Source organism: Mizuhopecten yessoensis, unplaced genomic scaffold (genome assembly GCF_002113885.1).
Source record: "Mizuhopecten yessoensis strain PY_sf001 unplaced genomic scaffold, ASM211388v2 scaffold11169, whole genome shotgun sequence".
Classification (NCBI taxonomy): domain Eukaryota; kingdom Metazoa; phylum Mollusca; class Bivalvia; order Pectinida; family Pectinidae; genus Mizuhopecten; species Mizuhopecten yessoensis.
Window position 1 is genome coordinate 65,848 of NW_018408914.1, and position 16,188 is coordinate 82,035.

General features: G+C 35.4%; 1 protein-coding gene across 5 annotated transcripts in view; it reads right to left on the reverse strand.

The window, feature by feature from the left end:
* Window positions 1-16,188, reverse strand: part of LOC110467302 (rho GTPase-activating protein 20-like) — a 205,410-nt gene that overhangs the window by 64,562 nt on the left and 124,660 nt on the right. The gene's annotated exons all lie outside the window — the stretch shown is intronic.

A 16,188-nucleotide genomic window follows, 5' to 3' on the forward strand; every position in this document is an offset into this window, starting at 1 on the left:
ATCTAGACATGTACACACTGAAGGTATAGGAGTATCTAGATCTAGACATGTACACACCTAGGTATAGGAGTATCTAGATCTAGACATGTACACACCGAAGGTATAGGAGTATCTAGATCTAGACATGTACACACCGAAGGTATAGGAGTATCTAGATCTAGACATGTACACACCGAAGGTATAGGAGTATCTAGACATGTACACACCGAAGGTATAGGAGTATCTAGACATGTACACACCGAAGGTATAGGAGTATCTAGATCTAGACATGTACACACCGAAGGTTGCCAACTTATGCAAAATGTTTGTTTTACTGTCTTCAAATTGAGAACAATATCTTGTCAAATCAGAATTAATATACATTAAATCTATTATGTGTGGCTGTCGGCCGTGAAGTGGTGACAGTATGGATGTTACACGATGTGGTGTAGAGATGTGGTGTAGAGCTAGGTGTGTCAGAGATACATTGAGTCGAGAATCACCTGAATACGTGACACCACGTTCTATATCACAATATACGCAGTAGTCTGTCACAACCTCGTATAAATTATCCTATATTTCTCAAGCAGTTGATTGAATAGAAAGGTCGCTCCCAGACAAACAAGAATTTCTCTTGACCTCATTCACAATTCTTGACTACTGTACACAGATCCTTACAACCTATAGATGTGTACACTTCATTCATTAATCCACAAATATACAAAGTTGTTCATAAAGCTTAGGAATGTGGTCCTTTACTACTAGTGAACTCCTGACAGAAGGTCTCACTTTAACAGCAATAGTGTTTATCATCCATCGTTCCTGTTCCCAACAAGGAAATAAGAAGAAACTATTGAGTTTCCATGCTATGATTCACACAGATTCTACACAAAAATATTTATTAAACTTTACGCCAAGATATTGTTATTGGTTTTGAATGGTTGAAAAAAAAGTTATAGTTACTGGTTTTGAAAAGGTTTGAAAACGTTTTAGAATAATATTCTTATTAGAAATAGAGAAGTAAGTTAGATGTATATTAGAATATGAATATAATGTAAATGCACATTATCAAATTTGAACAGATTAGCACATTGATGAATTGGTGCACCCGCAAAACATAGAAAACAGTATATATACAGAAACTTCAATTAGTGCTAATTTAGTGGAACATTTAAAACACAAAAGGAGCTAAAAAGATCATATAACTAAAACATGTATTTTATATTGCTTTTGTTTTTGATTGCGTTCAATATCCTCTGCAATTCCCCATTCAGATATTGTAATTTCTATGGTTGTGTCAAATGACCTGGGCACTGTAAGGTACTATCGGTATAATGACAATATCATGTTCTAGTTGTGGAGTGTATGTTAATGACGAGCAGCAGACAGTCACATCTAGTCAACTCTACAAATACACTGTCATCATCTGAATGAATTATTTATGATTATCAGTGAGTGATGTTTGACAGCTGGAGGGAGAGATGATGGACACAGTATTGTGATCAAACATGATTATGTATCATTTTTGTCATCCATCTTAAGAAAATCACCCGAACTGGTGAAAACAACTGAACTATTTGTCCGATTACTAAATCCATCAACCTTTTTTCTACTTTCTAATTATAGCCAAAACTAACATATTTTAGGACAAAGAAACCAGTACAAAGTAAGAAATGAGACCATTATATTGATTCTCATCATTTACAGGAGATAGACTTTAGCAACTTTTCCTGTTTGAAATAAATTCATCGACTTTAACACTTTAATTGGTGCCAGGAGATAGAAAGCTGTAATTATATATTATGGTAAAAGTGTGGAAGCCTTATGTGCCTACTGGCACAGAGAGACTTAAGGTTAAGGTAAGGAATTATTATGGTAAATGATTTTTGGTCTATAAAACATCCAAAAACATTCACCTAATCATAATGATACTTTTGAACAAGCCATTCAGATTGATATGTCTTGCCTATAGGGCCCCTCTTTGACCATCAGTCCCGCCTGTGCCCCACTTTGACCATCAATGCACATAACAGAGAAACTAACTTAAAAGCAAAAACTGATTGTTGATGGAGATGCTGACAAAGTCAATGGACCATGTCATTACATCTCAACCCCAGCATTTGATGCAGGGGTTGAGATGTAATACAGAACATAAGATGCATCTATATATGGTCCAAGTTTGGTTGGTCTACCACTTATACTCTCGGTGAAACTAACTTAAACGTAAAAACTTAATGTTGACGCCAACGCCGGCAGAAAAGCAACACCTTAGTCTCGCTTCCGCTACTTCGTCGCGGTGAGACAAAAATGAATTGCCAAAAATAAATAAGATCATCAATATATTTTATTTTGACATTCTAAGGCGAGATAAACCATAATGAAATATAAGAAAAGTTTTGTGACAACGATCTTAAGCTTGTGGCAGAAGTGAGTTCCAAGTTCAACAAAGGACATAAACCTTGGCTACTTAGCCACTGGCTATTGTTTTTACTATGGTTATATACCTGGGTTTGAAGAAAATGACAGAAACTTCCTACTTCAGCTGGGACAAACGTCTGAGCGACCAGTTATGACTCAAACCCATCCCTCTATCTTGTGACACACCACTGTTTTATAGGGGTACATCTGATTACATGGTAAAGCACTTTACCGACCTCGCTTATAATTAGTCTCTCTCTATCTGTACTTAGTTTCACTCTGATTACTCCAGGCTATCTAGTTACATAAGTGGGTATCACAATGAATGTCAAACAGACTGTTGAACCAGCGAGAAGTTAAAGTCATTTGACTTATTTCCTATTTTAGTTTTTTAAAGCTTGTGTGTAAATTTTAGTGTGAACTCGTATTCAAAACCCAATATATTCTTTATTTTATACAATATGATCAGTGATGCCGACAACAACAAGCACTAAATAATTTTGGGGTTCCCTTACCCTAAAACAACTGGCAGCTAAAAACATGGCACATTTAATGTTTTAGTATTTTAGTTGTGTTTAACAGCTAGGCCTACAGTTACTCTGATTATAATTAATTCATTTGGTAAAACACCTTAAACTATGATATTTTACTGAATCATTTTGACCAATTGTGTCATTGTAAGTATTTTTAAAAACATTTTTTTTAAATTGACCCCCCCCCCCACCATGAAATTAGAATGGGGTATATTATATACCTTGTTGGATTGTCATTCAACATATTTGTCATCCTGTTTCTGATTCTTCACTGAACAATGTTTTCAAATTCCTAAACAGATTTGCATGCATATATCTAAATAATTAGCATACATAAACATGTCACGTAGTCATGTATGCAAATTAGACAGCTATGCACATCATTCTTTACATGGAGGATTTGAAACTGCACATGAAAACAGATTTTTTTAAAATTCTAATTGTTTCACAATTGTCATCATAAAGTATTAATTAGCATGAAATCTGTTTGGTGATAATAATTCTTTGCATAACACATAAAATTAATAAAAGATATGATGATATTTTTTTTCTTTCTCTATATATAGTACAATAAGTTTGAATTGCACAATGTGTAAAATACAATTTTTATTCCTCAAGAATTGGTCTTACCAGCAAGGAGAGGGAGGTCCACAGTCTCATCACCATGGATGGAGCTTAAAGGGTTGAGCAAACTAGCTGCGACATCCTGTAGAATCAGCTTTAAATGGTTTCTCAGATATTTCCATAAAACACTGTGTTTTCACTATACTTTTGTCCAGAAACACTATACTTATTGTCCAATGAGACAGTCTCGCTTCTCCAACAAATATTCAAAGTAAATCAAATTATAGCTTAAATATTTTAACTAATATCAAAATGTTTTAAATCCTCAGCACTGCATGATGGTAAATTCCTAAATGTCCTTAGAAGATCCTCAACAATATCATAGTATGGTAAAATTCCAAATCCCCTTTAAAAGTAATTTAGAATAGTTCTTTAACATTGATATGATGGTAATATTGTCCTCGGATATTGTACTCCTGTGGTGTTGTCAATGTCGGTAACCCAGTGAAAATTTCCAGACATTCCTGCCTTGTCTTGTAATACAGATCCAATAGGTGCTCTAGTCTCACAGTATACAGTGTTAACAGGAACCTTTTTTTTTAGCTGAGACACCTTAATGACCCAACAAAATGTGTAAACAACCTAAGGGGCCAGCCTAACTGTAACTGGGGCCCCAGACAGTCATAAATACATCATCATACCTGTATATTCTTTAAACAAATTAGATTAAACATTAATTTTTCCTAAATCAGTTTTTCAACATTATCTTCTATCAATGAAAAAAAAAGTTTCAATGAACAGATAAAAATAAAGAAATACTATTTAAATATAAATGTTGTTTTCATTAAGTACAGATATTTCCCCATGGGGAGCCCCCGGTGAGCTTTAATTGTTATTACGCAATATGACTCAAGTATGGGCATTGTTGTATAACAATAAAGCCTCTAGATATTAATGGTCAAGGAGAACTGACCACAGGTAAACTGCAAAACAACAGTTTTATTGCTTCTTACATAACCCAATGATAAAACTTTCAGATAGACAAATGATCAAAGATACTGAAATGGTTGGGAGTCAAGGAGAAAAAGGCCACATATTGGACAGCCTTATGGTCAAACAGAACTCCATTTATACTCATTAGGGCTGAGTAGTGTGGCAAAGATATCATGGAACGCCACTTCATTTTAAACCAGCAAACTTCAGTGTCTCAAACTATTGGTTTCATATAGATCCAATTATCCACAATTAGATTAACTAAATGATAGCCTTTTGATGTTTTTGGAAGGAAACGTGCATTTTTGTTTAAAACAAAATAATAGTTATTTTCTGCATGAATATAAACATCAATTTGTGATAATTCTTTTTATTTAATGTGAAAACAATATATTTGAATTATTTTGTTTGTGATTTTAAGAAACCATGAAACAGGAATGAAGTAGATATAGAAATAGATCTTACCTAGGGAGAAAACTTCATAATAAATTCCCATTTCAAGAGGGTGACCTATTTTATCCAAAACTAATCTACCATAAGGTCAACATATATAGCAAGTGTGTCCTCAAATCTCAGAGACTGACCTCAGCTTATCTGTCCACTTATTGCATGGTCAGATTAATTCTATCATGAATTGTCCACCTTAACAGATGTTGGTCAATTTATTTTATCCAATTGCCTTATAAAGTGGACAGCTACTAATGTGAATCAATCTATTCACCCACTCAAATTAGTCCATCATTCCTACTCCTGGTAAAATAATGACTATGTGGTAACCTGTCTCGGAGGTAATGGATTATGGATTGTGTGGGGGATTAGTGATTGACAGGTGTGATGCATCACCAACCTTCAGCCTGTCATAGCCCTGATATAGGAAGTAACAGCTACACAGCATTGTCATAGCAACACAACACTGTCACAGTATATCACAATATTTTCTTAGTATTTAAATCAAAGGACAATAAAACCTTAGCTTCCTGATCCAATTCACAGCCAAAAACAGAGTCTCAGCCTCAGACTGTATTTGAGTGTGCTCACCACATTTCTAGGCTGTTTCTTCCTCGTTTTTGGTGTTGTATTATAACAGTGTTAACTTACAACAGTTAAAAGCAAGAGAAGGTCACGTGATCAGTAAGGACATACAAAAGTCGACTGTGTAACAAAATCTTATTAACATGGCATGATATAAGTGGAGACTGAAATTAAATTCGTCTACAGGGTTGGAAAGTATTTAGAGAATGTTTACGGACAAATGTAAAGGTTGAAAGTCAGTATTTAATAAAATTGTTTATTTGGCGACGTGACACCTCATCTACAAGTCACTCCTATTACACAGCTAGGCTGGAATTCTGAGTAGGGGTGTCAACATCAGACAAAGTGAGTTGTTTCTACAGCAAGACTTTAAATAAGAAAACCACACTGTCCTTGTTATCATTTCCTGAAACTGAGATGTTCTCACTTCACATATATAACGAATTACAATGACACACAGCTGATTACTACAGAAACTCGGTACTTGTGGTCTCGTTTGACACATTATCTTGCAGCGTCATTTCCTGGACAGTTGAATGTTTATCTTTACCTTACTGTCAAATCAGACATAAAAATGTAAAGCTATTTTAGAAATATGTCAATTTAATTTCCTAATGAATGCATATACCTGGCCATTTCTGCAAAGGTTTCAAATTCCTTTCTGGTGTTTACATAGTTAAAATAACTTATCTCATTTTAGTTTTATGGGCGTAAGTTTAGTTAAATTATGCAAATGAATAATAAGAATGCAATAACTTCAAAAATGTAAAAGTAGTGTACATAATTCATAAAATGTTAATATTACCATAATAATTTTAGGTCATTCATAAACAAGGCAAAATAATGTCCTCTTGTATATAAATATACTGAAAAATACATTAACCTATTCAACCTAGACCCTGTAATGGTCTAGCCCATTCTTTAAGTAGTGGAGGTGGCGAGGAAACAAGGTCACCTCTACATAGGTCTCTGCATATTTAACACAGTTTAGGGTTATTTCTGTGATATGACAGACACAGTATGTAAGAATGCAGGTAAACAGATCAGTCTCCCACCTCATATAGACTGGACACTAAACCAAGAACCACAGCTACCCAGAAAATAACATAATTACCAGGATTTCACAGCACGGAAATTTAAATCCTTTACAAAATTGAGTTTATCCTTTTTTAATGACATGTATTCAAAGCATTACTAAGAAATGGTCAATCTGAACTTTTATGTAAAAAAAATGTCAATACAAAGCTTCAGTGCAGTTATCTGCCCCTTCTTGAACACCAGACTGAAATCGTCTCCCTTTAAAAACATATATATTGATATATCGATAATTTCATTACTGATAAGATTTGAAATTCAACCTGATCTCATAATATTTACTCAAAATTATAACCTAAGTTAGACAACTTCTTCCATACAAGAAATGATTTATTTATGCCATTCGTTGCTATTATTATTATTTACACTTGCTGGACATGGTTAAGTGCCTGACACCGGAGATTCCTATCTAGACATTGATATATAGATGGCCGACGTCAACATAATTAAATGACCATTTATTGTATTTATTCTAATGAAATCATTTTATACTCAGTCATAATGGAAGAATAGATGTAAACTCTCCCCCATCAAACTGAGAGAAAACACATCTCACAGAGACAAATATTTGGACTATAAAGAAAATATTCACACCAGACTATATTACTAAGAAAACCGGTGTCTGAAGCGATTGAAGCAGGTTGTTTATTGGGAGAATTTGTGTAGGTACATTATAATCCCTGGTCCACCCATAATGAGTTATCCATTTCACCTGAACAATACACCTGAGCTGTCCCTACAGGTACAATGAAGAATTTATCAATATTTCTATGAACAGGACACTGGTCTGTCAGCTGTCTTAAACAGATCTCATTACAGGGTTTTGTGTTGACCACAGAAAACTGGACATAACACCATGGTAACCGAGATAGACGGGTAGATTGCTGTGATTGATACTCATGGTCATGGTCAAGTTTTACAGGCCGATTCTGGCACCATTGTGAGCTGTGAGTTAATGTAATGGTAGACAATACCCCGACCCTATCAACAACACAGGGCTGAGGTCGCAGGGTCACCAACACAGCTGGGGTCACAGGGGTCACCAACACATTACCCTACCTGTAATAACTTTCATTGTCAATGTTAACAGACTCATAACAAAGACTCCACAGAAGTCAATACTAATAACAGTATAAAAACAATCACCTTTTCCTATTTATATTTTGTTCTCTTTCAGAAAGTGCTAGAACTCGATTGAAAAATTACCAGGTCTATATATATATACACAAAGGGGACTGAACTCTCCAATGATATTGTAGTTATAACAGCTATTTTTTCAAGTGTTATTATACATATGTGGGGGATAATTTTCATTCACAAAGTGTTGAAGTGGATGTTTCTAGGTGGTGATCAGCCTAGAAGCTTTACTTCATTTAATATATATTCATACAGTGTTGAAGTTGATATTTCAAGGTGGTCAGGTCTGAAGCTTCATTAGATATATTTATATAATTGTATGATCAGGGCTGTCAGGTCTGAAGCTTCATTAGATATATTTATATAATTGTATGATCAGGGCTGTCAGGTCTGAAGCTTCATTAGATATATTTATAGGAGTTGTAGAATCAAGGTGGTCAGGTCTAAAGCTTCATTAGATATATTTATATGATTGTAGAATCAGGGTGGACAGGTCTGAAGCTTCATTAGATATATTTATATGAGTGTAGAATAAGGGTGGTCAGGTCTGAAGCTTCATTAGATATAATTATATGATTGTAGAATCAGGGTGGTCAGGTCTGAAGCGTCATTAGATATATTTATATGATTGTAGAATCAGGGTGGTCAGGTCTGAAGCTTCATTAGATATAATTATATGATTGTAGAATCAGGGTGGTCAGGACTGAAGCTTCATTAGATATATTTATATGATTGTAGAATCAGGGTGGTCTGGTCTGAAGCTTCATTAGATATCTTTATATGATTGTAGAATCAGGGTGGTCAGGTCAGAAGCTTCATTAGATATATTTATATGATTGTAGAATCAGGGAGGTCAGGTCTGAAGCTTCATTAGATATATTTATAGGAGTTGTAGAATCAGGGTGGTCTGGTCTGAAGCTTCATTAGATATATTTATAGGAGTTGTAGAATCAGGGTGGTCTGGTCTGAAGCTTCATTAGATATCTTTATATGATTGTAGAATCAGGGTGGTCAGGTCTGAAGCGTCATTAGATATATTTATATGATTGTAGAATCAGGGAGGTCAGGTCAGAAGCTTCATTAGATATATTCATATGATTGTAGAATCAGGGAGGTCAGGTCTGAAGCTTCATTAGATATATTTATATAATTGTATGATCAGGGCTGTCAGGTCTGAAGCTTCATTAGATATATTTATAGGAGTTGTAGAATCAGGGTGGTCTGGTCTGAAGCTTCATTAGATATATTTATAGGAGTTGTAGAATCAGGGTGGTCTGGTCTGAAGCTTCATTAGATATATTTATAGGAGTTGTAGAATCAGGGTGGTCTGGTCTGAAGCTTCATTAGATATATTTATAGGAGTTGTAGAATCAAGGTGGTCAGGTCTAAAGCTTCATTAGATATATTTATATGATTGTAGAATCAGGGTGGTCAGGTCAGTGGAGTATTATCTCACTGATCTGGTTTTCAATACTTGAGCCACAGTAAGTGGTTTTTGTATCACAATTGTTGCACAATAACTAATACAATCTATTGTTTTTGTCCAGAATATATTGAAAGTTATATTGTTTTTATTTACAGAGGAAACACGCTAGTCTAGACGTTTTGATTTTCACCTTTTATATTTGGCATATAGATCATTTCCTATCAATGAATCATTGAAAATACATGTCATAAATAAACAATTTACAGTTGGATTAATGTAAACTTTATTTATTTCTGGAGCACTGGTGAAAAACCCACATGGTCAGGCAGGTGAACCAATACCTTTTCATGTTGGATCGTGAAATGGAACCTCAGTCAACTTGGTGAATGGCGAGAGTGCTGTATCCACTGTGCCACCTGTGTTTGAAACTTTTCCACTTTTTGTTGTAACCATATGAGCTGGTGAGACAACACTACACATTGGTATTGAGGTACAGTGAGGAATTACGCTGTGATGGAGATTGCGTTGGTTTGATCATCTCATGTCATGGCCAGGATCTTCCATTTCCTCAAGTCCACGGTTGCAGAAATACATATGTGCTACCCCTCCAATTAAAGCACCCAATGAACCTGACAATATTTGGCAGAATCTGAAGCGATACTATCTACATGTTTACGCTGGGTTCACATGGTTAACATAGCTACGGAATTCGTTCACACCCTTACTTTTGTAAGGAGACAAACTTCAATGATCAAAACATCCCAGACACAAAGAGAGTTCAATTCACTGGTATTAAAATATGACTTAACAAGTCAGTTGGATCCAGTGTCTTTTGTTCTATAACCAAGACATGTCCATGAACCAGGTACTCTCCTGTACGGAACATTCATAAGGTTAAAGTTCGCGTATAGAACTAGCTGTCCTCGAGTACAATTGACCAACAAACACAGGTGTAAAACTACACCTTTGCCCTCCCCTTGTTTTTCCTCCTCTGTCCTTCAGTAAGGCCCTAAGTCTGCCACTACGCCTCACTTATCTAATTAGGGGTGACCATGTCAACGCCCCTCTTCACGGGGAGTCACAATTACATATACAAAACTTGACAATGACGAATATTGATATAATTACTAATACTAGGTACCTTCCCCACTGTATATATATGTTGTTTTTATGATACACTTATATATCTTGCAAAACAGATATTTATGTTGAAGTTAAATTTGTTATCAAATTGAACATCCTTTTAATCATTGCTACGAGACAAAATTTCAAGTGAAGCAGGAAAAAATCTAACAGTCATTTAATTGCTTCTGTCTACGATGTGTGAATTAAATAATAGGGTGTAGTCTGATAGATCGTAAACAACAACCACTCAACGTCAATGTCCTGGGAATAGTTCGTGATTGACACCAATCTTCTTCGTACCATCAAACCACACTGGTAAGTTATAGGGCTATCCATATTTGATCATTTCCAAAGTCAATGTCCCCAACCTAGCTAAGGACTTAGACAATTCCATCAACCAAGAGACTGTAACACATTACCATCTATATACCACAAGACCTCAGAGCAATGCAATCAACATCAAGACTTCCACTCAATACCCTAAACCTGCAATCAACATCAAGACTTCCACTCAATACCCTAAACCTGCAATCAACATCAAGACTTCCACTCAATACCCTAAACCTGCAATCAACATCAAGACTTCCACTCAATACCCTAAACCTTAGGACTCCCTGCAGACCATACAATCAACCTCAATGATAAAGACAATACCAGTAACAAGGAGATTTAAATCAACACCTCAAATCTCAAGACCTTAAAACTATATCACCTCAATGCTGAAAACAATACCATCAACCTTTAGACTTAATGACAATACCATCAACCTAAATACTTCAAACAATACCTTCACGCAACCTCTGGACTTTTAGTAAATATGAGTACAGTCCCTGGTACCTGTATATGACCTCAGATTTGTTATTTCCTGATTTCATCAGGATAATAACACTCTTTATGGGTGTGCTACGGTTGCTATGCACATTTTCTGTTTGTTGATGTATATGGCATAAAACATCACCAAATTCCCATTTTAAATGTATCAGTTATGCACAATTTCTTATTCTAATTGGTGCAAATTGTCAAAAAAATATCAAGGAAACCAATTAGAACCCAATACTTTGTAGTGTGGTTAACACTGAGGTTTCAATTGAGAATTATTGAGGCATGTGACAAACTGGAAACTATAAATAGATTTATACATATTACTGAGGTTTCTATAGAGATCGAATTATTGATGTATGTAACAAACTGGAAACTACAAATGGATTTAAACATATTACCGAGGTTTCTATAGGGAACTATTGAGGTATGTGACAAACTGGAAACTATAAATAGATATATACATATTACCGAGGTTTCTATAGAGAATTATTGATGTATGTAACAAACTGGAAACTATAAATAGATATATACATATTACTGAGGTTTCTATAGAGAACTATTGAGGTATGTGACAAACTGGAAACTATAAATAGATATATACATATTAGCTAAGTACCTTGGCAGTGTCATATTAGGACCACGGAAATATTGTATGTACTCAAACCGATTGGAGAGATTTGTCGTCGCCATAGCCTTCGCTATCATTGCTATGCCGATGACACACAAATTTACATGGTCATAAAACCACAGGACAGTTGGAATACAGTCTCAGAAAGTCTGGAAGCTTGTCTGACAGATATCAGTATCTGGATGAACGCCAACATGCTTAAACTTAATCAGGAAAAGACGGAACTAATCGTCTTTTCCCCAAAGTGTCAGCAAACAATGGCTCTCCAGCTCAAGGTTGGTGCCAGAACTATTGAGACTGTTCCAGCTGTTAAAAACCTAGGGGTATACTTTGACAGTTCTCTGAACATGGAGAAACAAGTGAACGCTATTGCCAAATCCTGTTACTACCAGATCAGGAACATCGGCTGTATTCGGCAGTTTCTAACTGCAGATGCATGCAAGATTTTGGTGCATTCACTTGTTACCTCTCGGTTGGATTATGGTAACGCCCTGCTCTGTGGTATATCTGACAAACTAACTAGTCGTCTGCAGAGGGTCCAGAACACTGCAGCACGGCTAGTTACTCGTACTCGAAAGAGAGAGCACATCACACCTGCGCTTTATTCGTTGCACTGGTTACCTGTACGATACAGGTCGCAGTACAAAATTCTGGTATACACATACAAGGCACTGAATGGAACAGCTCCTCAGTACCTACAGGAACTTGTTACCCTGTATCAGCCGTCAAGATCACTGCGGTCGGAGTCAGAATCTTTGTTGTGTGTCCCAAAATCTCGTACTGTGACCTACGGAAACAGATGCTTTGGGAGGGTTTCGGCTACGTTGTGGAATAGCTTACCATCTGCTATTAGGAAGTCGAATACCCTGGCCAAGTTCAAGAGGGACATAAAAACTCACCTCTTCATGTCTGCATTTTAGAATCTTTGCAAAGACGTCATGTAAATACCACCCTTTTATTTGTTCAATTATGTGCACATTGCTTGTTAAATGTATGAAAGTGATTGCAAGCCTTTGTTGTTTGTTTTCACAATTATAACCATTACTATTATCCATATGTTGTAAAGCGCCTTAGAGTAATTTTACAAATTATATAGGGCGCTATATAAATGTTGTATATTATTATTATTATTATTTATTATTATTATTATTATATTAACAGACAGTTTGGGCAAGTTTTTAACGTAAAGTAAAAACTGGGACTCATTAAGTGATTAGTCAGTATGATCTAGCCCAGTTTAGTGCAGTTTGACTGGGAGTGATCCGGAGACAGTTGTGGGTGTCCCGTTTTGACAGATTTACTAGTTCTAGAGGAAGGATACGACCATATATTGACTGTAACTGGGCAGATATCTCTCTGCCAAATGATGATATAATTAAAACTAGACCTACAAACTTAAATCAGTGTTTCCTTGACAATGACAAAGAACCTCACATTAAGTTTGTATGGATTCAAACCCTTATCATACTTTAACGTGGTTACAGTCGATACCAGTAGCACATTTTTTAGAAACTAATTTGATGCATAAAATAGGAAAAGAGTCACGTAAACAAGGTTCTACTAATTTTTTAGGTTGCGACAAACTAAAGGAGGTATAGGCTCTTAGCCACTGAAGTATTTCCGAGACTGTGCCCTTACAAATAGTGTTTTGATTATACTATAGAATCTCACTCTCATCGAGGTGACTTAGGACAATCTGTATAAGTTGTGTATGGCATTTAAATTGAAATGACGTCAAACATCAAAGATAGTGTCTCACGTGGGTTTTTACGAGCTGACTAATTAAAATAAAGCCTAACAGCTCCACTTTAACATTGATCAGATGTTTTATGGGAGTCCCTCGTTCTAAATACTGGCAATAAACACAGCAGGGCAAGAAGGGGGGCTTATTACAGGACAATGAAATAAATTTATGGACATTTCTGATGACTGCAATAGACAAGGGTGGGTTTGTTGCCAGGGACAGGCCTACTGCTGGATAAATACGGTACAAACACAAGAGTTAAAACTAAAACAAATGTTAGAGAGTGAATTATTAGTTGAAATACATTTTTTTTCTTTTTGTGCAGAAGTAAGAGTTTAACATGTTATAAAAACTCCGGTGAAATCAGGCGCTATCTGATGATAATGGTTGGCAATCTATTTCAGTGCCAATGGTGTGGTCACCTAACATTTAAGGACAGCACTGTGATGTTTGATAGTCTACCTGTGTTCACTGACCTACCCAGTACTTTTCTAAATGTTTCCCGATATACTGACCCATATATTTGAGTTCAATTTGACAGATTCTAATGGCAAAGTAAAGTACTTCATAATAACATTTAATTCAAACTCGAAGCACCCACTAAATTAGCATGAATGGAAGAAATTAGCTTTGATATATTTACAAAACTGATCTATACTCTCCTTATAGCCACAAGGGTGTTTGTCCTTGAGATGAACAGAATTCCATGTTCTTACCAGGCAGACATATATCATTACTTCGTTAAAAGACTTAAAGTAAATACATTTACCATCCCTTACTAGCTTGTTAATATCTTAAAACCCTATCAGTAAATAGTTTTTGTTAATGGGGCCCCGTAAACCTGCTGCCACCCACAGCACTGTACAATCACAGGTCAAAGTTCAACTAGAACACAAGTCATTTAGATCTGCTTACGTCAAAAAATAACAAAACCTGCTTTGGATTGCATGTTCTGAGAATATCAGTATTTGTTGATTTCCTTGACATGTCGTGACACTTGAGTACACGATACTATAAAGTGAAGGTATTTTTATACCTCTTTACGTAGATTTGTGGACCTGTATAGCGAGTCCCAACACTAATGAGTTTAAGGAAAACTAAATTAACAGATTAACTAACCACCCAGGATAAACATGAGCCATCAGACGAATCATTTCCTTACACCCAGAAATTCTATCTTAGTATCCAAAAGCAAGGATATATATATATACTTGTGTTCCTGTTTTCTTAACTCAGAATAATTGTTATTTTCGATTTTATTTCAGAAACATACGTGTCTGGATTGCTAACAAGAAAACTGCATTACATCTTTAACTGATTAAAACAGCGAGTCCTTGCTCAAGTTAAACTGTAAAGTTTAAAAATAAATATTTTAAATACAAGTTCAGGACATTTTATAGAGGTTGTAAATGTATGCCGCTAACACCAGGCATTAGATGATGTATAACGTACTAGTGTAAGTGCACACAGAATCATCTGAGATCCCATTTAACACCTTCGTAATCTTAAATAAAAACTTTACGACACATCAATATTTTAACAACTTGTCATTTGCAATTGAAATGAGTTTTAGGGCTCACAAGTTTTTTCAGAAAACGTTATGTTAATTGCCACGGCCTGCGTCTTTTCTCATAATCTGTCAAGCAGGGAGTGCACTAATGTCCATTTCAGTTGTCATAGTCTTAAAAACATACATATGGCATGTTTGTGTCTGTCTGATGGAGCAGTGCAATCTCGCATAAAACTTAGAGAAACAAAAGTTTACAATATCAATTTCACATACCACCAACTAAGAAAAACAAAAAACACCTAGCTACATGTGATCGGGACCAGGACGTAAACAACAATTGAAGTTTCTGGCTGTGAAATTGTCAATATAACTGGAACAGTTTAAGACTTGGATTTGGTCTATATGAAATAGGTGCTGCAAAGGTCAAATAAATCTCATAAAGTATATCTGAATGTTTGTAAAATGATTGTCATTTATTCTTGCTATTTTGTGTCAATAAGGTAAATGGTGGCAGACATTTTTTTTTAATGAAGAACAGTTTTACTTTAACAACGATGAAAACAAGTAATTGTCCATTCAGCCTTTTTGTCCTACTTCTTTCCTTGTGTGGGATCGAAACAGTAAACAATATACCTAACCTATATTCAAATGATCAGATGGGTTAAGAATTTTTTAAATTTTAGTTACTATCAAATTCTAATTCCCTGTATTCCCCAACCAGTTATATAAATATCTTCAAAAACCATTACAAATAATTAATTGAAAAATAACAAAAAATTCATGACACCAATGACCCAGGATTCACCAGCGAATCAGAACTGAGGAAATGTCTGTGCTCTCATTACATATTCCAGTATCACACTGATCTCCAAACTTGACCTGAGTGGGTGTATATACAGATTGACCAAGTTTTATCGTATTTATGAATAATTTTTTGTATAAGACTCTATGAATAAGAAACTCTGCATGATTTCATCTAAGGCTGGCCGTGGTGTGTGGAGATCACCTGTGGCATTTTCTCGTTTTGTTAGAACCATAGTGACTTCCCCAACCTATCTTATCTTATTTCACATATAAACAAAAATAACAATATATTTTATTCAGGTGATCAACATTTTCTCCAAGGGCTGCCTCAAACCACACAATACCTATACAAATATTTTAAGACCTCCCCCCCCCCGA